This window comes from Papio anubis, chromosome 8, assembly GCF_008728515.1.
Source record: "Papio anubis isolate 15944 chromosome 8, Panubis1.0, whole genome shotgun sequence".
Classification (NCBI taxonomy): domain Eukaryota; kingdom Metazoa; phylum Chordata; class Mammalia; order Primates; family Cercopithecidae; genus Papio; species Papio anubis.
This window is the reverse complement of record NC_044983.1, coordinates 72,699,616-72,723,084: the sequence shown is the minus strand read 5'-3', so window position 1 is coordinate 72,723,084 and position 23,469 is coordinate 72,699,616. Positions and strand designations below refer to the sequence as shown.

The following is a 23,469-nucleotide window of genomic DNA, read 5'->3' as shown; positions in this document are numbered from 1 at the left end:
TGTACACCAAAACTCCGCAACACACAATTTACCCATGTAACAAACCTGCACATGTACCCCTGAACCTAAATAAAAGTGGAAAATAAAAAAATAAAAACTCTGTAGTCAAAAGTCAAAGATTGCTTTGAGAGAAGGAGCTTAATTGGTAACAAAAAAGACAACTAATATGGGGGGAGGAGCAACTCCAAAGGCCAATAATGTTGCTATTATTGCCATCCTACACAAATATAAAAAATATGTATTTTTAGAAAACATTTAAATGCAGCAAAATCCTATTATCTGATGAGATCTGAATAACACAACATGTCATTTGTTTATGAAGCATACCTACAGATTGGTCTACTCTGCAAAAGTAAGAAGAAAAGAACACCTCCACCTCGTTTTATGGATCTGTCAAATAAGTGCTGTGCTTTCTCTGTCAAGATCACAAGCTTTGGTGAATTAGTCATGGAGTTCTTTGTTTTTAGTTCAGATAAGCTGATTGTTTGCTGTTGAATGCAGCATACAGACCTGTTGGCAAGTTGAGAGAAGGCCCCCAAGGAATGCACTGAGGACTACAGTACAACTCCAGCCAAAAGCAGTACACAAACTGCTCTCCAGATTCCACTGCATGAATACACACACCGCCTTAATTAATCCATCATTAACATCAGAGAGCGGCACAGCGCCTACCACACCTGGCTTGACAGCTGGATTGAAAGCACCGTTGACAGCTGGTGCTTATGCACTTGCTTGAAGTAAGGGGGCTGATGATGGGCTTGCCTAGGGAGCTAGCGCCCTGCCGAGAGGTTATGTGTTTGATGAACGTAATAGCAGTTAATGAGAATACTTTATGCTAGAGTTTGCGGACTGATGTAACAGCATCACAATAAAATGCACATACTTGGCAATTCAATATCTAACTCTGCTAAATATTTTAAAGCCATGTAAACATTTGAACAAATGTCTCATAGGCTAAGCAGTAAGCTCCCACGGAGCAGTATTTTTAACCTTAAATAGCTAAATAGAATCACTGCAGGTCCTTGTGGCCTGGGGGGTTAAACATTCCCATAAACATCAAGGCAATTTCCTTCTAAACTCTTGATCACACTCTGCTTACTATCCCGGAGTGTAACTTTAACCCCAAATGCTCGTCTTTTCCCTAAATCAATGTTCAGCCTTTATATTTTAGGGCCTTATTCGGGTAGTGTTATCTATCATAGCAATTAGGGATGATTAAGCGACTTCCAGTGGTGATTGATGGTTCCTTCTAGTGTTTATTAAGTTGGGAGCACTTCTCCCTTGTTAATATAATGAAAAAGGCTGGGTCAGTTGCATCTCCAGTTTCAACAGGCTGAGAATCTGATTTTTCTCTAAGTGTCCTGCTTTTGGCTCAGCTTAGCTTAGCAGCTGTGGCAGCACCATTAATAGTTTCACAGGGCCTATGGAATTAAGGTTAAACCCTGAAAACCCTGAAATTGGCACTTAGATCCTTCCCTGCCCTGCTTCCATTGATCAACCCAACCTGCCCCTTCAGACTCTAAGGTGGCTAAACTGAATTTGTTACTGTTCTCTGAAAACAGACTGCTTTTTTTTTTTTTTTTTTTTGGTCTCTCTGTGCCTTTGTTCACATTGTCCCAACTCCCAACTAATCTTTCATGACCCAGGTCAGAAACCACCTCCTGATCACATTTGCTTCCTCAGAGCTATGTAGAAGAATGAAAGTGACTTGACCCACTGCTGCGAGATTTTTAAAGGCAAGGGACTCTGTCCTATTTATCTTTTGCCAATTCATTTTTGGAATAAATGAATTAGTGACAAAATCAAGAATAGAAGCAGGTCTCACTGTATAGTACGTGTTGCCCCCACCACCTTACATTATTCCCCAGCTGTGACTAAGTGAAAGACATTTAAAAAGGTAGAAAGAAAAATCCAAATCTATCCCTTGAATTACATGTAGTGTGCTTCTCTATTAATAATAGCGGCTAACAGTTTTTAAGTCTTTATTAACTACATTCAATACATTTTTAACTTATGACTCACAGTCAACCAATGAGATATTATCACTCTCATTTTATAAGTGAGGAAAATGTGACTCAGAGCGAAAGTTAGGTAACTTAAGTTTACAATGAGAAAGTAAAAGAAGTTAGGTTTTCTAAAGCTAAGCTTCATTGAACAGATAGTATGCTTTGGAGACTGTTCTAGGTTCTTCCCCATAGGAAGTCACTTAATCCTCCCTACTACTCTATGAGGTAAGTACTAATATAAATTCCAACAATGAGGAAACTGAACAACAAAAGAGGGTAAACACTGCATATCAAATGGTAATCAGTGGGGCTGAGATTTAAACTCAAGGATTTTAGCCCCAACTTTCAACCACTGTGCTAGAGCGATTCCAGCATCTTTGACATCAAGCTCAGACTATGAACTGCTATGTGACCTTGCCTCAAAAGGAACATTTATGCCACTGTGTTTATAGTATGTGTGTACATGCCTGAACTCCCAGGCTGTGGCTTTCTCATCACTGAGCCTCCTACAGTGTCTAATTATCTAATACTGTTTTATAGACCTAGGTTTTCAATAAATATTAGAGGCATTTCACTTATGTACTCTGCCTTAAATCAACAGAAAACTATTAAGAGACAATTTTCTATGACTCTCTCACATTTCTGCACATCTTAGAGAGGCAGTGACACCATTTGTTCCAGATTATCTTCTCATCAATGCTTGTGTAGAAAATAGCCTTGAAAGACAGAAATTGTATCTTCCCCTGGAGTAAAGTGCAAGTGTGCTTATAGTTTTAGGGAGTAGAGATAATACATTCTCCAGAGTAAAAAAATGGATATGTGTACTGCACGTTACAAAAACCCAGATTCCCTAAACTCAAGATTCCTCTCCTGTAACATAACCCATTGCTTATGTAAACATCTCTCTGGGTCCCATGGGAGACCTGAAACAAATAGGCAAGAACTGATACAAATAAGCCCATGCTAGTTGCTGGCCATGAGTAATAAAAGTCCTTTGTCTCTAACCTGGAAATCTTGGATCTTCTGCCATCATGGTAAGAACTGCAGCAGGCTACCTTGTAAGTTTGCAAGTACAATCAAATCTTAGACCCTTCAGAGTTTTTACCTAAAACGACTAACGTTATGAAAACAAGTTTCCGTGGTTCTCTATAGGTCACTAAAAAGTTATTTCTAAAGTAGAAGTTGGAAATTTTTTTTTAAATTTAAATTATTGATTTACAAGTAATTTATTTCCTAGTGAATTAATTCACTGTCCAATAAAGTCTCAATAATATTTCTTTCAGAAGACCACAGGCAGCTTCTAAACTATCAACTGATAAATCTTAATTAATTCAATAAAAGTAGGAAAACACAATTATAATTATTGTTGACTAGTAATCATAGTTAGTTAAGTAACGTTTTTAAACATGTCATAATAAATCTTGAAGGCTCATTTGAGAAATATCTATCCGAATTTTCTGTTCTTTCTCACATGTGCGGAGAAGATTCTGGCTGTCTTCATTCTTGCCTGCAAGAAAAGTGTGACATAATAAAAAAAGACCTGGGTTACAAAGAAAACCAATATTAAAACCATGCCTCCTATTTATGCATTCATTCACTCATTCATTCATTCAACAAACATAGTTGAGTGCCAGGCACTGTGCTAGGCACCGGGACTCTAACGATTAATAAGATTCAGTTTAGTAAATAAATGGTTATGTATGTCTCCAATCAAGTGGCTTAGATTCTGTGGGCCTTAAATTCCTCATCTATAAAAGTGTTTCATTATATTTTATAAGTTTTTGCACATTTGAAATCATACAATTTTTTGAATAAAAACTTTAAAGGCTACCTTCAATTTTAAAGTCTACCAAACCCATCATCATAGACCATGTGGCACAAATCTAAATCTTAAAAGATTCAGAATGTTCAAATACATTTTTAGTTTTTTAAACGAAATCCCTTGTGAATCACCCTTGAGGGCATGAACCACTATAAGGTAATGTTAGGAGGAATCATTTAACCCCTTCTTCTCAAGTTAGAAGACAGAAGACCACAGGCAGCTTCATTTCTAAAGGGGAAGGGGTGAATTCACTAACTAGTGAATTTAGAAGGAACAAGGACAGCATGATTTTGTTCCTTCCATGTTTCTCCCCTCTGAGAATCTGTCCTCAGGATGCTCCAGTATCTGCTTCTCAATTGTAGCAGGTCTACAATGGCAGGATTTACCTTTAGAGGACTTACAATGAAGGAAGAGAAGCATCCAGTTTTGGGTGGATACACCCAAAAGTGAAAGTGTTAGAAAACCTAACTGCCTGCAGATTTAAGCCATGTTTTCCCAAATTTTGAAAAGTAAAGCTGATATACTGATCTCATCTATATGATTTTTATGTCTCATGTTTCAATTGTTTGACAACATGCACAAAGATAAAGGGTGGGTTTTATTAGCCTCAATTCTCAACAGAAACATGTTTCTAAACAGTGTATGTAGTTTTGCCTTACACTGTTACAGAAATATAAAATAGTTGTTGCCAAATTTTGAAATCTTTCAAAGAACATGTCTATTACAAATTTAACAGAGAGGCATCTATTATATTTTACCTTAATGCTTGTAGCTCTATTATTATTGTTTTATAATTACTCCACTTTAGTAAAAAGCATATTTTAGATGCAGTAAAAGTATTGGTCATTTGACTGAACTTCAGTACTCAGTCAAGTGCATGGCAGATAAATTGATGGTTGAGAAAAGGTAAAGGTTGAATTAACGATTCTAACAATAAATAGATGATGAACCATTTATCAAATTGCACACTTCCAGAAGGTAAGGACTCGTCTGTTTCTGAAAAACTTGTGTTCTACAGACCACCCCATTCAAAATATTTTAACACAAAGGTATTTCTTCAATAAATGTTTGTTAAATGTGTGTAGAAGCATGTGAAACGATGCATAAGTTCATTATTGTTTTTCCCATTGGATCACTTCTCGGTGGAACTTGTGGACATGTCTTTCAGACCATATGTCCCATATTCCTTTTAAAATATTATATGTTAGGAAAACAATAAACATTCACATTTCACTTCATTAGGGATGACAACCTACAATTTGTTAATATTATTGTTGTGGCAAAATAAAAATAAAGTTAGATTACATAGTGCTTCACCATCAAAGACAACATTGTATTTAATTAGACTCTGTGAAACGTCTATTTGACACATAAAGAAACTGAGATTTAGAAAGATTAAATTCACACTAGGATGTGCCAGTGTTGATTCTTAAACCCAGGTCATTTGATATGAAATTCTCATTATTCAACACTATGACTGCTTAAAAATAAGTTTGAAATTAAGAAACTTCTATAACTGCTAATAATTATCTATCAACTGCCTGTCTAATCTTAGAGTTTGCATTTGTTGAACTCTTACACTAGAGTAAGAGAGCAAAGGTCATGAAGGTGGTATATGCTGTATAGTGCAAATTGAAATGACAAGAAAAAAATCCTGCTGACAAAACGTCAGTAAGAAAAAAGTGGGACTAATTCAGAAAAATAAAGGAATCATTTTAAACAATGCTGTAAGAAATAACAAACTACCTTTAAGGGTGTTGTTTGATCTTTACAACCAAAGTTTTTAATTCTGGAAACTATTTTTAGAATGCAATTAATATGTCATCAAGACTTTTAGATTATGCTCATGATTCATTGTAGACCATACTGAGAACAGACAAGATTTTTTTTTCTTTCAACAGAAAGCATGGATCATCTATTTGATTAAAAGTGTGAAGGAAATGAAAAATCTGTAGCAAATACATAGCACGCATCCTGAATCATTTAAAATAATGTTTCACCTAGTTTACATTTGAGTGGCTTCAATCAGTACAATGAAACCTCTTTCACTGGGTATCTAAGTGTATAATAAATTAATTAAGAATGTTGGTAAAACCTATACTCAAAATATATGATAATCTCAACATATTAGTAAATTTACGTTTTATTTTTTAATTTTAACATTATAATTTTGATGAAAATTTCTACAGTGGAAAAAAATAAATACAATTCTGTCAAATAAGGAACAAAAAAGAAATTAGATAAAGTGCATTGATATTTTCTTTGTGAGGAAGAATTGTATCTTATATTACAAATATATTTACCCACAATTGGGTAGTCTTTTTACCATTTACAATACTTTTCTTTCGTCTTTCCTTCAGTTATTCATATTAAACAAGCATTTACTGCACACATACTAGTGAGCAATAGTAAAATGAAAGAGAGGCAAAGTCGGAAAAGAAGATAGGGTTTTGATATCCTCAAAAGTCTAATGTGTTAGTTAACCAGGAGAATGACATGTAAACAAATGATGGAGAATCAACAGGGTAACAACTCTACTATTATGTTAAAACTGGTACAGTAGCAGACTTGAGAAAATATCTGAATATTGAGAACAATCACCAAGAAAATGACATTTGAACCAGGTCTGAATTGACCAGACAGAGAATATAGATAGATTGGTCATAGGCAGAGGAAGACTGTGTAGAAAAGCACTAGGCAAGTGTAGGGAAGTAGAACAGTGGTGCTGTACACATAATATATGTGAAGGTGGAGATGGGGAGAATGGACACAAGTAATGGTAAAAAGGGACACCTGCATTAAGAGCCCTATATAGGATCAAATACTAGATCCAGTTGAATACCAATGGGAATTTTTGGAGTAAAAAAATTAAAAAATTAACACTGGTTTTTAGAAAAAATATTCTAATGAATGTGAATGGAGATTGTAGCAAATACAAATATCTCAAGCCTCAAAGATCACTTGGGAAATTCTTTGTTTCTGTGAGATGAGAGGGGACTGGGACCCAAATCAACATAGTGACCTAGAGCTGGAGATGGACTTTGAAGCACATTTAAAAAGGACAATAGCCTTCGAGCCTGGTGAGATTTGGTGTAAGAAGTTCAGAAGAATCTGAGAGAGTGCCAAGCTTTTCAATTTAGATGACTCTGTGGTACTACTATCAACTAGAGGCAATGGACAAAGTTGATAAAGGGGGATACATTGATAATGGGTTCTTTTTGAGGCATGTTGAGTTTAAGATTCCTTCAGAATCCACAGAGATATAAATAAAGGGGACATGGAGAAACATGGCACTGGAGGACTATGGGAGAGTTGAGCTAGAGCATCTACTTCTGGGGCATCCAACGTGAAAAGAATCAGTGACTGTGTATGAGATCACCCAGAGCAAGTGTAAAGAAGGTTGACTGCATAACCAAGTGGCACCTTGATTTTCAAGGCATACGTGGAAAATAGCCAGCTATAAAAACAAAAAGAATCTCAGAAGGGAAGCAGAAGGAGAAAAGTTCAAGCAGATATTGATCAAGAGGGTTCCATGTTTCAAGACAGTGAAGCAGATGAGGACTGAGGAGCATCCAATTAATTTATCATCAAAGAAATGCAATTGATGGAAATTTGGGTGTAGGAGTAAAAAGATTGTTTAAAATTAAAAGATGTCATAGATAACAGCATAGGTAGTTAACAAATAATTTTGCTTTATTAAAATATTCAAAACTACCAAAATAAATATTTTTTTCTTCATTTATTTTCTTAAGCACAGTAAGGTTTTGCAAGTCATTAGAGATTCCACTAGAAGTGAAATCTTCTGTCATAATTTATGCAAATAGAACCCAAAGTGACTGAAAATATAGGTAGGACACAGAACACCTTCTGGTATATAAAAAGAAATTATCCCAACATCTATGTTTCTTTATACACTTACTAACTTTTCATCACAATGTATGATGAGCCAAGTGAATAAGACCCATGTTTTTATTTTTACTTTCATGTTAACCCTCTGAATTCTTTTCTGTTTAGTCCTGGCATGTTATGTTTGTATTTTCTGTCATTTCAGGATAAAAGTGATTTTTACTATCCTAAAATATATTGTTTGAATTTCCCCCTAAATAAATAACATTATGTGATTTACTCCCCAAAGCCACACCGACATTAATAATAATACCAGTGTACATTTTGACAAGATATCATAAGTTACAAAACCATTCCATGAACTGTCTCATCTGACACCTTCTACAACTGAAGAAAGTAAGTAAGGCAGACATAGTTATCTTGCAGGTAAGAAGTATGACTTTAAGTGACTTCTCACAAGTCACATGATGAGAATCTGGACTGTTCCTCTACAGCCCTGCCTCTTAGTTATCTTCAGCCTAGAAAATAAAACTCCTTAGCAAATTAAAAACATCTAATTTATTTCTGTAAAATATTCTTTATTTCAAATTCTCAAAGAGAAAACATATTGTTTGATTTTCTTTTTAATGGCCAATACACTAAATTATGTTGAATAGGACAATAATTAAATAAGAAGTATAAAACTTTTTTATATAAGCCAATTTATTTTATTATGAGAAACCATATGGCATAGGAGTTAAAGTTTATAGACTCTGGAGCCACCTAACTAGGTTCAAGTCCTAGCTGTGCTACTCACTTACTGTGCAGCTTCAGTCATGCCACTTAAACTCTCTGTGATTCAGTTTCCTCATTTTTAAAATAGATGTGATAACAATAATTGTTCCTACTTCCTAAATTTTGTTGTTTGAGTTATTACATTTAAAGCACTATGTAGGTGTGCCTGTTACTATCATTATTCTACAATGTACTAACATTTTTAAAATGAAATGAAAGGAATTAGAGAAAATACTATTTTTCGACCAGGTAATTTTTGAATCTAACAAGACTACTGAGAAGACCAAGGAAAGAAAAGATTAGAACAACTTTCTACTATCTTAATTGCCAAATTTGAGAGAATGTGAAGGTCCATGGCTGCTGATGACTTGAAGATATAAAACTAAATACCAAATTATTTTTTCCTGTTCTCACAAATTAGATACATTTGTTTTGAAAGCAGACCGACTTTTTTAAATGAGCAAAGAACATGAGTATACAGTGCACAAAAAAAGTGAAAAGAATATAGATAATTTATGAAATATTGCTGCACCTGAACTCAGGTTTAGGGACTATGGAAACCCAGGCAGGCCTTGGGATCTTGGTGGAAGGAGCCCATGGACTTCTCCACTTAATAATGTTGCCTTTAATATGATTCTGCTGCCAAAAATGCCGGTCACCATGTCTCCCATTTTAATACTGCAAATCCTTTGCAAATCTCTGATACAGTTTCCATCAGGTGTCCACATTGGGCAATTAAGCTACAAAGGAGAGGCAAAGTAATGTAGACATTTTCAGGATGGGAGAACTTCCCTATAAGCATGGTGGGCAATTCTAATTGGATGGGGGCAGAAAGTGGAGGGCTAGACAGATAACTCTCCTCAAAAAAGATACTATAAATTGTCATACAGAAATATTTGAATCCATCTACTTATATCAATTAAAGAGATTCCTTTCATAAAAGTATTTAGTTAAAAACTATTTTTGGAAGCTTCTTAAAGTAGTTCCATTTCTTTTCAGAAAACTTGTTCTGTTACCTCCCTTCCCCACCCCAAAACTGACTGAGGTTGTATCTTTCCACACACCTTTGCTGAACATTGATTATTATAATTTTTTTAAAATATCAGCTTCAATGTGACAGGTTAAAAATAGTAGCCATTATGTTAACTTCAATTTTGTAAATGTTAGACAATCCACACAATTTCAATAAAGTTTTATACCACTCTTCTCTTTTTTGTTTTAGACTAGCTCAAGTTGGGTTCTCTTACTCACAAACAAAATTTGAAAAAGGAAGTTAAAAATGCAACATCGTCAATCTCAGACCACTAGTGAAAATTTGAAAATGATACATATGTATCAACAGGAAAAATGGCTAAATATGTTTGCTAAATGTTTACCAAAAAAAATATACTTAGAAATTCATTTTCAAACAATACTTGAAAGTATAAAATGTGCTCACAGTGTCATATTAGGCACCAAAAAAAATTGTTGCAAAAGCCTTTGTATACATTGCCATATAAAATGTATGAAACAAATAGAAAACAATTGAAAATTTAATTAAAATGCTACCAATAGTTATTTCTACATAGTGGGATAACTGATTTTGTTTATTTCCTTCTTCATATTTGTCTATTTCAAATTTTCTAACCATATGCTATCTATATAATCCATCAAGATTCCAAGGGCTGCCTGGGTTTCCACGGTCCCTAAACCTGAGTTGAGGTTCAACACTATTTCAAGAACTGTTTACATTCTTTTTATTCTCCTAAGCACTGTTTGTTTATTCATGTCCTTTGCTCATTTAAAAAACAGCAGGTCTTCTTTCTAAACAAATGTATCTAATTTGCAAGAACAGAAAGAAATATTTTGGGATTTAGGTTTATAGCTCCAAGTCATCAGCAGCCATGGACCTTCAAATTCTCTCAGATTTGGTGAGTAAGATAGTGGAAAGTTGCTTTACTATCTTACTGATCAAATAGATAGCAGACAGATAGTAGATAATTCTTTGTCCAGTCCTTTCTTTTCTTAGGTCTTCTCAGTAGATTTTTAGAGTCCTGTTAGAATCAAAAATTGCCAGGTGGCAATTTTCTTTTAGTTTCTTGTGTTTCATTTGGAAATTGTAGCTATATTATGGAATAATAGTGGCAATAGCAAAATCTACATAGTGCTTTAAATATAATAACTCACACAATAAACTTAGGAAGTAGGAGCAATTACTATCATCACATTTATTTTACAAATGAGGAAACTGGCCAGTGTGGTGGCTCACGCCTGTAATCCCAACATTTTAGGAGGCCAAGGCAGGCTGATGGCTTGAGCTCAGGAATTCGAGACCAGCCTGGACAACATGGCGAAACCCTGTCTCTACAAAAATAAAAAATCAGCCAGGCGTGGTGGTGCACGCCTGTAGTCCCAGATACTCAGGAGGCTAAGATTGGGGAATTGCTTGAGCCCAGGAGGTCGAGGCTGCAGTGAGCTGAGATCAGGCTGCTGCACTCCAGCCTGGGCAACAGAGCAAGACTCTGTCTCAAAAACATGGGGAAACTGAGGCACAGAGCGTTCTAGTGTCATGACTGAAGCTGCACAGTCAGTGAGTAGCACAGGTAGGATTTGAACCTAGTCAGGTAGCTCCAGAGTCCAAGTATGACACTCTGGGTTGATTAGGGTAATGTTTCGCTTCCCTTTCACTGAACTCTAAACTGTTTACCTCACTCAGTCAATGTCAAGGGGCTATGAGAATCCTTGGGAGATACGGTGTAGCACACGGAGAGTTACAGATGCAGTTCTCTGAGCAGTGGCCTGTACAAGCACAGAACAAACTGCTGAAATCATGGAGGCAGTTCTGAGAGTAGCAGAACCTGGAGGGACCTTGAAACTTGGAGGGTGCCAGATACCTAGAGACAAGGTAACAGTGGCCCTGTGAAAGATTTCTGTATACACCAGACCAGAAAAGTCAATTGAGAACTTAATGGATGTGCTGATAATTGGACTCCTCTGAGACTGGGCCAGAAACTGGTGCCTTGGCAGGAGATCAACATAGTAACGTTATCAACAACACAGACATATAAGATTGCCAGCATGTGTGGTAGACTACAATAGCTAGACCTATATTTTAATGTATAGTTGACCCTTGAACAACACAGGTTTGAACTGCATGGGTTCACTTACCTGTGGATTTTTTTAATAAATATGCTGGAAAACTTTTTGGAGATTTGTGATAATTTGAAGAAACTTGCAGATGAACCACATAACCTAGAAATAATAGAAAAAAAAAATTAAGAAAACGGTAGGTATGTCATGAATGCATAAATTACATGTAGATACTAGTCTATGTGTTAATCAGCTCTTTCTGTTATCAGTAAAGCTTCTAGTCAACAGTAGGCTAGTAATAGTTAACTTTTGGGGGAATTAAAAAGTATACACAGATTTTCAACTGTGTGAGAGATCAGCATCCCTAAACACTGCATTGCTCAAGGGTTAACTGTATAGTCTATTAATAACTAATTTGAGATATAGTAAGGCCAACAGATCAGGAGATGATTATCATTGAAAACAGTTTATTACTCACAGTGCCCTAGAGAAAGGGCACACCACACAACAGGGGGCTACATGGGGAAGCACTGGAGTTGGTCATGAAGCAGAGGGAGAGAAATTGGGCAAAAGCCTTTATTGTAGTCTCCATGAGAAGGTACAGGAGAGATAGAGTAAGTAGGCTTAAGATGGCTACTCTGAATGAATGATTTCAGCAGGCTTTGGGACAAAGCAGCTGTCCCTAGTTGTCTGTACCTGGCCGTGGGGTTATTAGGGTAAGAGCATGACAGGGGATGGCTGAGGATGTGGCCTCTGGAATGGTTGGTTTGCACTTGGAAAACACATTCCTTGAAGAGGATTCCTCCAGATGAGAGGAGTAAGCAACGAGAGATGCAGGAGGGCAAGGCAAAGTGACTTAGACACATTTTTGAGTTGTCCAGAACAAGGCATGTCGAGCCTAAGACTGATGTTAAAGCATCAAGTTTACAGAAGCCAGAAACATGATTACTACAACTTAGCTTTTGTGAGCCAAGAAATAAAAATAGCAATTCATTTAAGGGGCCCCAACAACTGAAGGGAAGGAAAACAAACAGAACTCACTTTGCATTATATAGAAATGATGGAATATTGGATGTAAATGTGAATACAAATAATAAAATCAGTTAAATTCAATAGATTCCTTGAAGGAAAGAATAATCATTTATGAATTATCATATGTGAGAAACTTTCTGGTGTTCAAGAGATTTATAAAGGGGTAAATGTCATGAGGAAAAAGACACAAGACTTAGAAGGTAGATTTGAAAGCCCATACATTAAAATAACAGTAATTCAGAAGGCAAAAAAAAGTGGAGATAAAGGAAAGGCAATAGTTTAAATCATTTTTGATGAAAATTTCCCTGAGTTGAAGAAAGTCCTGACTCTTCAGACTGACTGTCCCCTAGCTCACTAGCATCTAGACTACATTAAGGAGAACAGAGAACCTCCCAGGCATACAGTAGCAACATTCCCAAACTCTAAAGATACAGAGAAATCTCACAGGTGGCCAGGAAGAAAAACAAATGCATACAATTGAAAAATATATGTATCTGTGTGACTCCAGGCTCTTTATCTGGCATTTTGGAGGCTATGAAACAGGGGAATAGCAACTACAGAAACTCTCAACAGGAAAAGACTACAGCTTCTTCTTATCAAGATATCACTCATCTTATGTGACAAAAGTAAAATGTTTGAGGACATGTAAGAATTCAGAGTATACACCTACTAACTCCATCTAAATAAAATGCAGGCAAGAAAACTTATTACCAGTTTACAAATGAACCCATTTAGAGACACAATAAAGCATGCAAGATATAGCAGTGAATAAAAAACTTTGACATTTATAATTACACTATGTTATATACATGATTAGCTCCATGTATATTTTATATCAAACATTATTAAATCTACATGGATAAAAGTAGACTTAAAGTATACAGTATAAATGGCAAACAAGCATTCTTAAAGATAAGAGATTTACTATTAAAAGCACTAATCTATATCAGGCAAAGAAGTGGTAGCGAGAAGGGGAAAGTAAATTTTCTGAAGAGCTTACCTTATTGGGGTGGTTGGGGAAAAACAGTGGAATCAAATCTGTGGAAGCAGTGTTATGAGTTGAATTGTACTCCTCCAAAATTCATATGTTGAAGTCTTAACTCTGACAACGTAATCTTTTTTTGAAAATAGGGTTGCTGAAGAGGTAATTCGTTAAGATGAGGTCATACTGGGATAGAGTGGGCCCCTAATCCAATATAACTGATGTCCTTATAAAAAGGAGAAATGTGGACACAGACATACACACAGAGAGAACACCATGTGAAAAGAAAATTGGAGATCAGCATGATGTATCTACAAACCAAAGAATGACAAGGATTGCCAGCAAACCACCATAAGCCAGGTGAGAGGCATGAGACATACTTTCCTGCACAGTCTCAGAACGAACCAACCCTGAAGACAGCTTGATTTTGGACTTCTAGCCTCCAGAGATATGAGATAATAAATTTCTGTTGTTTAAGCCACCGAGATTGTAGTACTTTGTAATGGCAGCCCTAGCAAACCAATACACTAAGTAATATGAAAGAGCAAGTTGGTATCTTGCTTCCAGATATTAGCCGAAATAATTGCATCTGATTACATATAAAATCAGGAAAAGGGAAATGTAAAGACTAATAGAATGGAACATAAAAATAGAAGCTCTGGAAGGAAAAATCACAACTTGATTATCAAGTAATATCAAGTAAATGAGTGAACCCCCGTCTCTAATAGAAATACCAAAAACTTAGCCGGGTGTGGTGGCAGGTGCCTGTAATCCCAGCTACTTAGGAGGCTGAGGCAGGAGAATCAGTTGAACCCAGGAGGGGAAGGTTGCAGTCAGCTGAGATAGCACCACTGCACTCCATCCTGGGCAACAAGAGTGAAACTCCGTCGTGGAAAAATAATCATAATAACAATAATAATAATAAAGAAAAGCAAAAAAGGAAACAAACATGCTTAGTAAAATCAAGTATATCATTCACTATAGTAAATATAAACAAAATGAACATTTCATAGAACATAGAAATCGTAAGATTCAACTTTTAAAACACTGTACCTTATTTGCAAGAAACATGTTATTGTAAACATTAAAATTATTGACTATTTATTAGATTCTCCCCTTCTTCTTGGGTGTGCAGAAGACTCTAGTTGGTAAATACGTCACATGACTGGTTTTAGAAAATGGGCTATGAAACAAATAACCTTCCTTTTTTTATTCACTGCTATATCTTACATGTCCCAGCTTCCTTTTCCCCTGCCACAGTGAACCCTAACACCACAGGTTGAGATGGCAGAACATCAAGATTGAAGCTGCCTGGATTATTGAGGGTACAAATGGAGGGCAGCTGAGTTTGCAAGTTAAAACAAAACGAAACAACTAAAAAAACCTAAGTGGACTTTAGTGAGAGCCTAAAATAAACTTTGTTTCTCTAAGCCTTTTAAATGTCAGGGCTAATTTGTTAGTGGAACATAGCTTTTCCTTTCTAACTGATAAACACAATTAAAACAGAGCAATTTTTTTTTAAGATTGGAAATAACAGGATAAACAGAGATATCAGGCAAATGCAAGTAAAAGGAAAGCATGAATGGATATATGGTGAGATGGATAATTGCATTAAAAGCACCAACAATGATAGACAATATCATGATGTAATGATAAAAATCACAATTCATGAAAAATATAAACAGCCTTAAACACACACACACACACTCATCAATAATATGTTATAAATCAACAATATGGTAGTTTAAGGATATAAAACAAAAACTATTGAAACTGCAATAAAGATTTGACTAAATTAGAGTATGAAACTTAAAGAATTTGACAGCTCTAATAGATAAAATATAAGTAAAGTCATAAAAGAACTCAATAATAGTATATTTAATAGCTATATCCCCTGTATAGAGAATATACATTTTATATGCTTAATTTAGCCACATCATAAAGCTTGACAGATTTTTAAAAGGTGGCTTTCTTCTAAAATAATTGAATAAAATTAGAAGTTAATAAAAGATTAACTAAAATAATATTGAGAATTTATTAAAATGAACCCTGGGGAGGAAAAGACTTTTATATCATAGCTCTTCGAAACTCTTGACTCATCATCAATATAAAAAAAATATATATCAATACTATCCAACATCCCGTCTTCAAATTATTCTCTACATAAACTTCCAAGTTAGACGAAAGCTTGTATTTTTTTTCAAAATGAGGGGATAAGTAGTTTACTTCTATATAAAGTCTTATGATAGCCTGGCTATAAGGAAGCAGAAGACACACAGACAATGTGAGGGAATTCAGCTCAGAAAAATATCTCAAGCCAAGTTACATTGTAGGCTTGAAAGATCCTGTCCATACATCATTGTACTGTCACCATGTAATAGGATGACCACACGTCCTGGTTTGCCAGGACAGTTGTGGTTTATGTCTGTTGTCCAGGTGTAATTATTAATAGTACTCTCTTTCACTTTCAAAAGTGTTGCAGTTTGGACAATAAATTTTATAGTCACCCTACCATGTAGTGATACAGCCCCATTGCTTAAGAGGGTAAGAATCTCAGGGCCTTTTCTATACAAAGATTTGTGAACACACCCAGACCATCCATAGACCCTCTTTCATTGTCCTGCTCTTCCCTATCTATGAAAGAAACATCAACAGAATTAAGTACTAATTAATAATGAGAATGAAATGACTGGAAGCAGTATCTATGACCCTGTACAAATACGTTTATTGAAATAGATGGTAAGGGAATCACTGCATAGGATTATACCAGAGAAAATGATAATAGCATATTAGGAAAAAAATGTAATAGGACCTTATTAAACATATAATACATATATTTCTAAACAAACTAAAACTCACCAATTAAATCAATCAACCAGTACAAACTGGAATACAGTCCATGCTAGTGTGATGGAAAGGATCAATATAAATTTGATCACCTTATATACATTAAAAAAATAGGCAAGATAAATTAGGAAAGCTATTGGTGTAGCTTGGATAATATATTAACTTACGATTTTGTTTTACCCAACACTGGCAATTTTTGGTACACGTGTTGACTTCTACAATATACTTCTATTAAGAAATACCAATCAACAGATTTATATCATAATCATCCCTATGCTAACAAAGCTTACCTAATAATGTAAAACAAAGTCATTCATTAGTCTTTTCTCAACACTCAGTCAATGCACTACAAGTTTGGAAGACAACCCATATACTTCTGCTTACTGTTTTTTATTACATAAGATACTATGTACCACTTTATCTGTCCCTGGACAATCCTTGAGTATCTAATGTCCCTATTGCTTAAGACCCACTACTTTCTGCTTTTCATTTCACTTTCACAATGCCTACTACTGGCATAGCCTTAACTTATCTATTCCTTCCAATCTCCCAATGCAAATACCTCTTTTTATAATAAAATGAAAGCAATGTTCTTTTACATTTTTTGCTCATTAGGTAGCCAGTATTATTGGCATTATAGTTAATAGCTGCCTGGTATTTAAATATTCTTCTTTACCAACATTATATTGATCAGATTGCTCTAGATACTTGCCAATTTGTATAGATAGACAAATTTTTCTTGAATCTCTGTGAAATCAGTGCTTAGAATCCCACTTTATTTATTTGTCACAGAAATCTGTAACATTTTTCCTCAGAGATTTAGTTAATAGCTAGTTTAGGGATAATTATTAAATATTGAACTTGAACTTTATTATTGCTCCTTGTCATATACTGGTGGACCCATTGACCATCAGAGTTATTAAGTAATAGAAATGACAAATACAGATTCTTCTCAGAGGAGTAGTAGAGTTGTCAAGAAATATAAGAAATTTGTATATTTCCTAAATGCTCAGTTCCTAGAATTCAAAAGTAGCATTTGGAATATGTCCGTGGAAATTTGATAAAATGAAATAAATTTAATTTTACAAAAATCAAGTAATATTATTTTTAATGATTCAGATGTTTTCTATATGATTAAAGATAATTTCAAGAATCATTGAACTTCAGATTTTTTTAAAAGGTCAGTATGCTGGGAATTTTGAAAAGGACCAAAGTAAATGTGTCCAGTGCCAACATGAAAAGAATATATGCATACATTAATAGATGCCTCTTAAGATAAACTTAGGTGTATCTCAGAATTTCACAGCTCCGATAGACAAAATATAAGTAAGGTCATAGAATAATTGAATAGTAGTTGATTTAATAGATACATCCCTTGTATAGAGAATATACATTTCCTTTATATGCCTAATTTAGACACATCATAAAGCTTGACAGATTTTTAAAAGGTTGCTTTCTTCAAAAATAATTCAATAAAATTAGAAGTTAATAAAAGATTAACTAAAATAAAATAGATAATTTGTTAAAATTAATTTGGGGGAGAAAAGACTTTTGTACTATAGTTATTCAGAAGCTCCTGTCTCATCATCAATATCAATAAAAATAACTATCAATACCACTATCATCTGGTATTTGAGCTGGTTCTGTAATACCACATGAAAACGTTTTAATTGCAAGTGAGAGACTAATTCTAGTAATGTGTATGTTTGGAAAGAGTTTATATTTCTTCCTTTTTTTTTTTCCTTTTAAGAGAGGGTCTTGCTCTGTCATGAAGGCTGGAGTACAGTGGTATGATCACAGCTCACTCAGCTCACTGCAGGCCCAAACCCTCCAGCTCAGCCTCCTGAGTAGCTAGGACCAGAGGTGGCAGATCACCATGCCCAGCTAATTTATATATATATATTTTTTGTAGAGATGTGGTCTCCCCATATTTATATTTCTTAATTAACAAAAGTAGAAGGGAAAATATTTTCAAAAAAAAATTTATATATAGTTTTATTGAGGAAAACATTTTTAATTTTTCTGTTTTCAAAATTGAGGGAGTAAAATTTTAGACATTTTAAAGCTAACACCCATGTTAATATATATGACAAAATTATTTGTCATAAAAATTACAATGGCAAAAATAGTAATGCTAAAAATTCTCTAGTAGGCACAACAGAAAACTGCAGTTACTATCATGAATGGAAAAAACAGACAAGTTTGGCTTTAGCCTATTATTCAGCCTAAATTGACATGATAGTTTCCTCCTATGCCAAATGCACACTTCAGTATCATCTCTAGTAACTTAGAAATTGTGCATGACAAATGACAATGTGATTATAGCATGTTACCTTCTTACAAAATCAGTAACTCAGCCATTATGAGTACAAAGTATGTTTTTCAGATTTGTGTTAATATCTGAATATTAAAATTTCATACATAAAAAAGTTCAATATGTACTTCGTTATGAAATTCTGTCTTTGTATCTTGAGATTCCATCAAGTTTTTGAAGTATAATTGTGTAAATTTTTTTGCCAGCGTAAAATAATTAATGAGCACTTTGATTCCCGTTACTTTTAAGTGAAACTATTTTATTCTATATTTACAGAAGTGAAATTAATAGTTAAAGAGACAGTAAGAATATTAAAAAGAATGAGTTAGGTAACCCTGGGAAGCATATTATATAATTTTTTAGTCAATAGTTTATCTAAAAATTTAAATAATGATATAAAGCAAAACAACCAATAGTAGATAAACTTATAATTCTAATATTTGTAAAACTATTCATGTGCTAGTATTCCTGACATTAAAGCAAATAACCTTAAAAAATGGCTGATAATTTGAGATATTTAATTATATTTAGGCCATAAGTATTTCAAGATTCATATCTTGCTTCTCCAATGGTATCAGTCAAAAGACAGCATCTATTTACTATACAAATAGGTAGTAAAGTGTCTACAGGAGCAATCTAGAAGCCAGCAGTGCTGAAAAATTATTGTTTCTAAATCACAAGGTGAAATTATGCAAACATGAATCTTTAAATGTAAATAATTAATAAATATATATATTGTCAGTTTTGGTAAAATTGAAACCACCTTTGCAACATTATAACTGAGGAAATTATGACAGCGAAAGAAATCAGACCAAACCAACTCTGTCCTGCTTCTAACCCTCTAACCCTTGCTTTTAACCCTTAAACTGTCCTTGTTCATTCCTAGGCACAGGTTGAATTAACTTTGGGAAGGAATTCAGTTCATGGTTTGACTCTGAAACAAAATTGGTAACAGCCCTTTACCAAAAAGAACCCCTTCTTGCCTGGAGTCCAGTCTGCCTTTGCAGGACTAACAGATTAGCTAAAAGATCAGAAATTACAATTTAGGGGTCATGCAGCCTCTGGCTCCAAGAGTCTAAACTTCCCAAAACTGATCCTGGGGATAACATCACTATTGTAAAACCTAAAATCAGTGCTTGAGATACTTTGCAGACCCTGCATTGGATGGATCAGCTGACACCACCCAGTCTGGAAATCTGTCTCAACCAGTTCTGCTGTCACACCCAGGAACAGAACATATTAAGAAAACCTAACTTCTACCCGCTATGATTCCATCCCCAATCTGACCAGTCAGCACTCCTCACTTGCCAAAACCCTACCTGCCAAATTATCTTTAAAAACTATGATCTCCAAATGCTCGGAAGACTGATTTAAGTAATAATAAAATTCCAGTCATATGCACAGACGGCTCTGCGTGAATTACTCTTTCTCCATTGCAATTCCCCTGTCTTGATAAATCGGTTCTGTGTAGGCAGCGGGCAAGTTGAACCCATTGGGCAGTTACAAAATCTTGGATTTATTTTTGTATCACAGACATTCTACACTGATGATATTTGGCTTCAACTTTGACTTCAACCAAATGTTTATTTCAATATCCAGCCATTGAACATTTGGCCCATGTTCAGCCCCCAAGTAAGGGTAGAATCATTTTAATTCCCCAGGGAGCTCTCCTAAAAGTGAACCTTAGAGAAGGGCTCCTCAAACTGGAATGTGAATTAGGGTCTTCTGGGGAACACTTCAAATGCAAATCCTGATCCAGAGTCTGAGGTGGAAGCAGAGATTCTGCATTTCAAATCAGTTTCTGGCTGATGCCAGAGCTGCTGGTCCGGGGTCCACAATTGAAGGAGTAAGCTCCTAGAGAACCCCTAACATTCCTATGTGTGAGTGAACACGTGAACATTCCGAGCCAGAATTTCCGGGAAATAACTCTGTTCACTTCCCAAAAGTTTGTGCTGGGTTCGCAGCCTAGTAAGGGAGAAATGAAGAGAATCAAATTACCTCTTTTATAGCTTAAAGGTGTTCTACTATGTAAATTAAAGCAAAAGCATGAACAAATTGAGCAATTCACAAACAGATTATATTAAACACAAGAGTTTGAGCAATGACTAAATCATCCTGAATTACATCGTTAAGTGTAAAAATTTAAAAGGACTACACACGATTTCTATTGATAGTACAAAGTGAAAAGAAATCATTAATAGGAAGTCAAGAAAAGTAAACCAAAGACTGTGATTTAAAGATCCTGGAAATAAATTTAAAAAAGAAAAAAAAAGAATACACAGCATTAATGGAAACTTAAAGGGAAAAGAAAAAGTAAGATAAAATGCTAGGCATCAGGATAAAGCAACAAGATGGAATTTTATAAATACTCTATCTTAAGGAAAAGATAATTGAGGAAAAAATAAACCTAATAAACCAATAGGGGTATACAACTTACTGAAAATGGCTAAAATATTAAAGGACTTCATATTAGTCTTTAGGTAGAAAAAAATGAAGAAATAAAATATGTAGAGTAAGAAAGAACTGAAAAACTAACCCATCTCCGCCAATAAGAAAAAAAAAAAAAAAACAGCTATACAGTCAGAGAAATATTTGAAAATTTGGAGAACACGTAAATCATCCAGCTATCATATATTACCAAGAGGATGACATGTAATCTAAGGGAGAGGAAAATTTAATAATGTTTCTGTGGGACTAAACTTTTATTGTTATAATCATTATTTAATATATCTGAGCATCAACAATACATTAGAGCTGTACTTAAGGTAGAAATAGCCACTTCTATATGAATTTATGATTCAAGCTGAAAGACAAAACACAGGAGAGAGGAACAAAATACAGTCAGGGGAAGATGTAGAAATCATTTTCCCAGAAAATATTAGAATATACTACATAAGGGTAAAATTGTCTTTAGAAAAGAGTAAGAAAAATGAAGGCTATGTTTGTAGAAAACTTGAATTGAGAATAAGCTGATGAAATATAAGAATTTCTGTGCCATTTAGTCTAGGCCTAAAGTATTTTCTTACAACTAGGTAATCCATGATAGCATAATATGGGAAAACCATCCATTATTAACACAGAGGAGTAAATGAAGCACTTTGGAAGAGAACTATCTTTCAGACCACCAAGGCTCGATTGACTTAATTGCGCCCCATTGTACTAAGTGGTCCTTTAATGGGAGGGAGGATGTAATGCAACTATGAGGCACTTGACACAACAGGGAATATTTTACTCATCTGAGAGGATACTTACAGATACTGCAATGATAACAATTGTCTAGTACCACTTCACACAAACACCTCTCCACATTTCTATGTATAAATTCACTTTGAAATTTGTCACTGGAAGAAAGGGTGATTTTTGCACACTTCAAAATTTTAAAGAAAGCAAAAGGAATTTTAAACAAAAATTAAACTTTAAACTAAAAGAGCTCTCCAAATGGCTTGAAAGCAACAGCTCCATGTTCTGTATGCACTATGGTGTCCAATATGAAACACTGTGTGGGTGTATGAGTGTGTGCATTTTGAAAATGAGGTGGAAGCAGCAATATATTTGTCCATGAGAATTTATATACATTGTGAGTAGCAGACATGCATGAAAAAATGCTTTGTCCCTGTCCCTAGGTCATCAAAAAACAGGATTCACTTTGAAATTCTAACCTCTTTTTGACCATAATAAATAACTCTTGGCTAAGATTCACTATGCCGGGGACCCACTGGAGTCCCTTTCTGCTTAGAGGACACGGCCCCATTAAACATTAAGGTGGGTTATCTCTGGCTGGAATGCCTGAAAAGGCTTTAGCAACACTGTTTAAAGGCAGCAACACATATACTTTGCTATAGCTATCTCACTTCTGGGAATTTATCTTTAAAAATGACTGTGGATATATGTGGAGTAAAGGTATACACTTGAGAATGTGTTTCAAAATGTTGTTTCTTTTAGCAAAAATTTAGAAACAAACATGCATGGTCAATAGTAGAGAACCAAGAAAGTACACTGTGTTCTGATAGTTAAATACTAAATAGCTATTATAAATGAAGTAGAAAACTATTTTTATAGCATTAAAAATTCTGTTAAATTTAAGTTACTAAAACAAATTGTCAGTTAATTGTTAACTAGTGTTTCTTTTTGTTATTATCAGTTAATTGTTAACTAGTGTTTCTTTTTGTTATAATATCTACGAATATAAATATGCTAAATAAATTATAGATGGAAAAGAATAAAACATGCAGGCAGGCTAAATGTTAACTTCTTTAGGAATGGTAGGATCAGAGATGTTATTTTTCTTTATTTTTCTTTGTGCTCTATTTTTTATATTTTATAAAAGTAATATATTATCTTTCAAAATATTATGTATATTCACATTTGGCAAAATTATTTCTAGATAGGGAGCTGATTTTTAGAAAATACTTTAGTGAACCAATTGAGGCTGAGAGTAATTGCTAGAAGCATGAGCAGCAATGTCAGTAGGAGTTAAAACAAGAAACGCAAATGTAGGTTACCAGGAAAGGGAGAGGGCTTTAGTTTGTTCTTAAGAGGAAGAGAGAGAACCAAGGAGAAGAAAAAGAGAAGCAAGAGCATGAGGGATGAGGTCTGAAAGTGGGGACCATGCAGGAAATCAGCCAGTGGAAACCTCTATGAAGTGTAATGGCTAAAGGACTTTTAAAGAATAAAATGACTAGTATTCAAATCAATGCTTTTATGTTTGTTGTATGTGATCCTTAAACCTCTTCCAAAATTCTTCAGTAAAATTTAACACGCTCATATATGTTATGTA

The 23,469-nt window shown here is 34.6% G+C and overlaps 1 long non-coding RNA gene across 3 annotated transcripts in view; it reads right to left on the bottom strand.

Moving 5' to 3' along the window:
- Window positions 1-1,573: 1,573 nt before the first annotated feature.
- Window positions 1,574-23,469, bottom strand: part of LOC103886903 — a 103,409-nt gene continuing 81,513 nt past the window's right edge. For 2 of the 3 annotated variants that reach the window (XR_002523857.2, XR_002523859.2), the window contains one exon: window positions 18,397-20,657. This is a non-coding gene — a long non-coding RNA (uncharacterized LOC103886903). Of the gene's footprint in view, window positions 3,514-11,595; window positions 11,680-18,396; window positions 20,658-23,469 lie in introns of those variants that run through there. The other variant, XR_002523858.2, reaches the window with a different exon arrangement.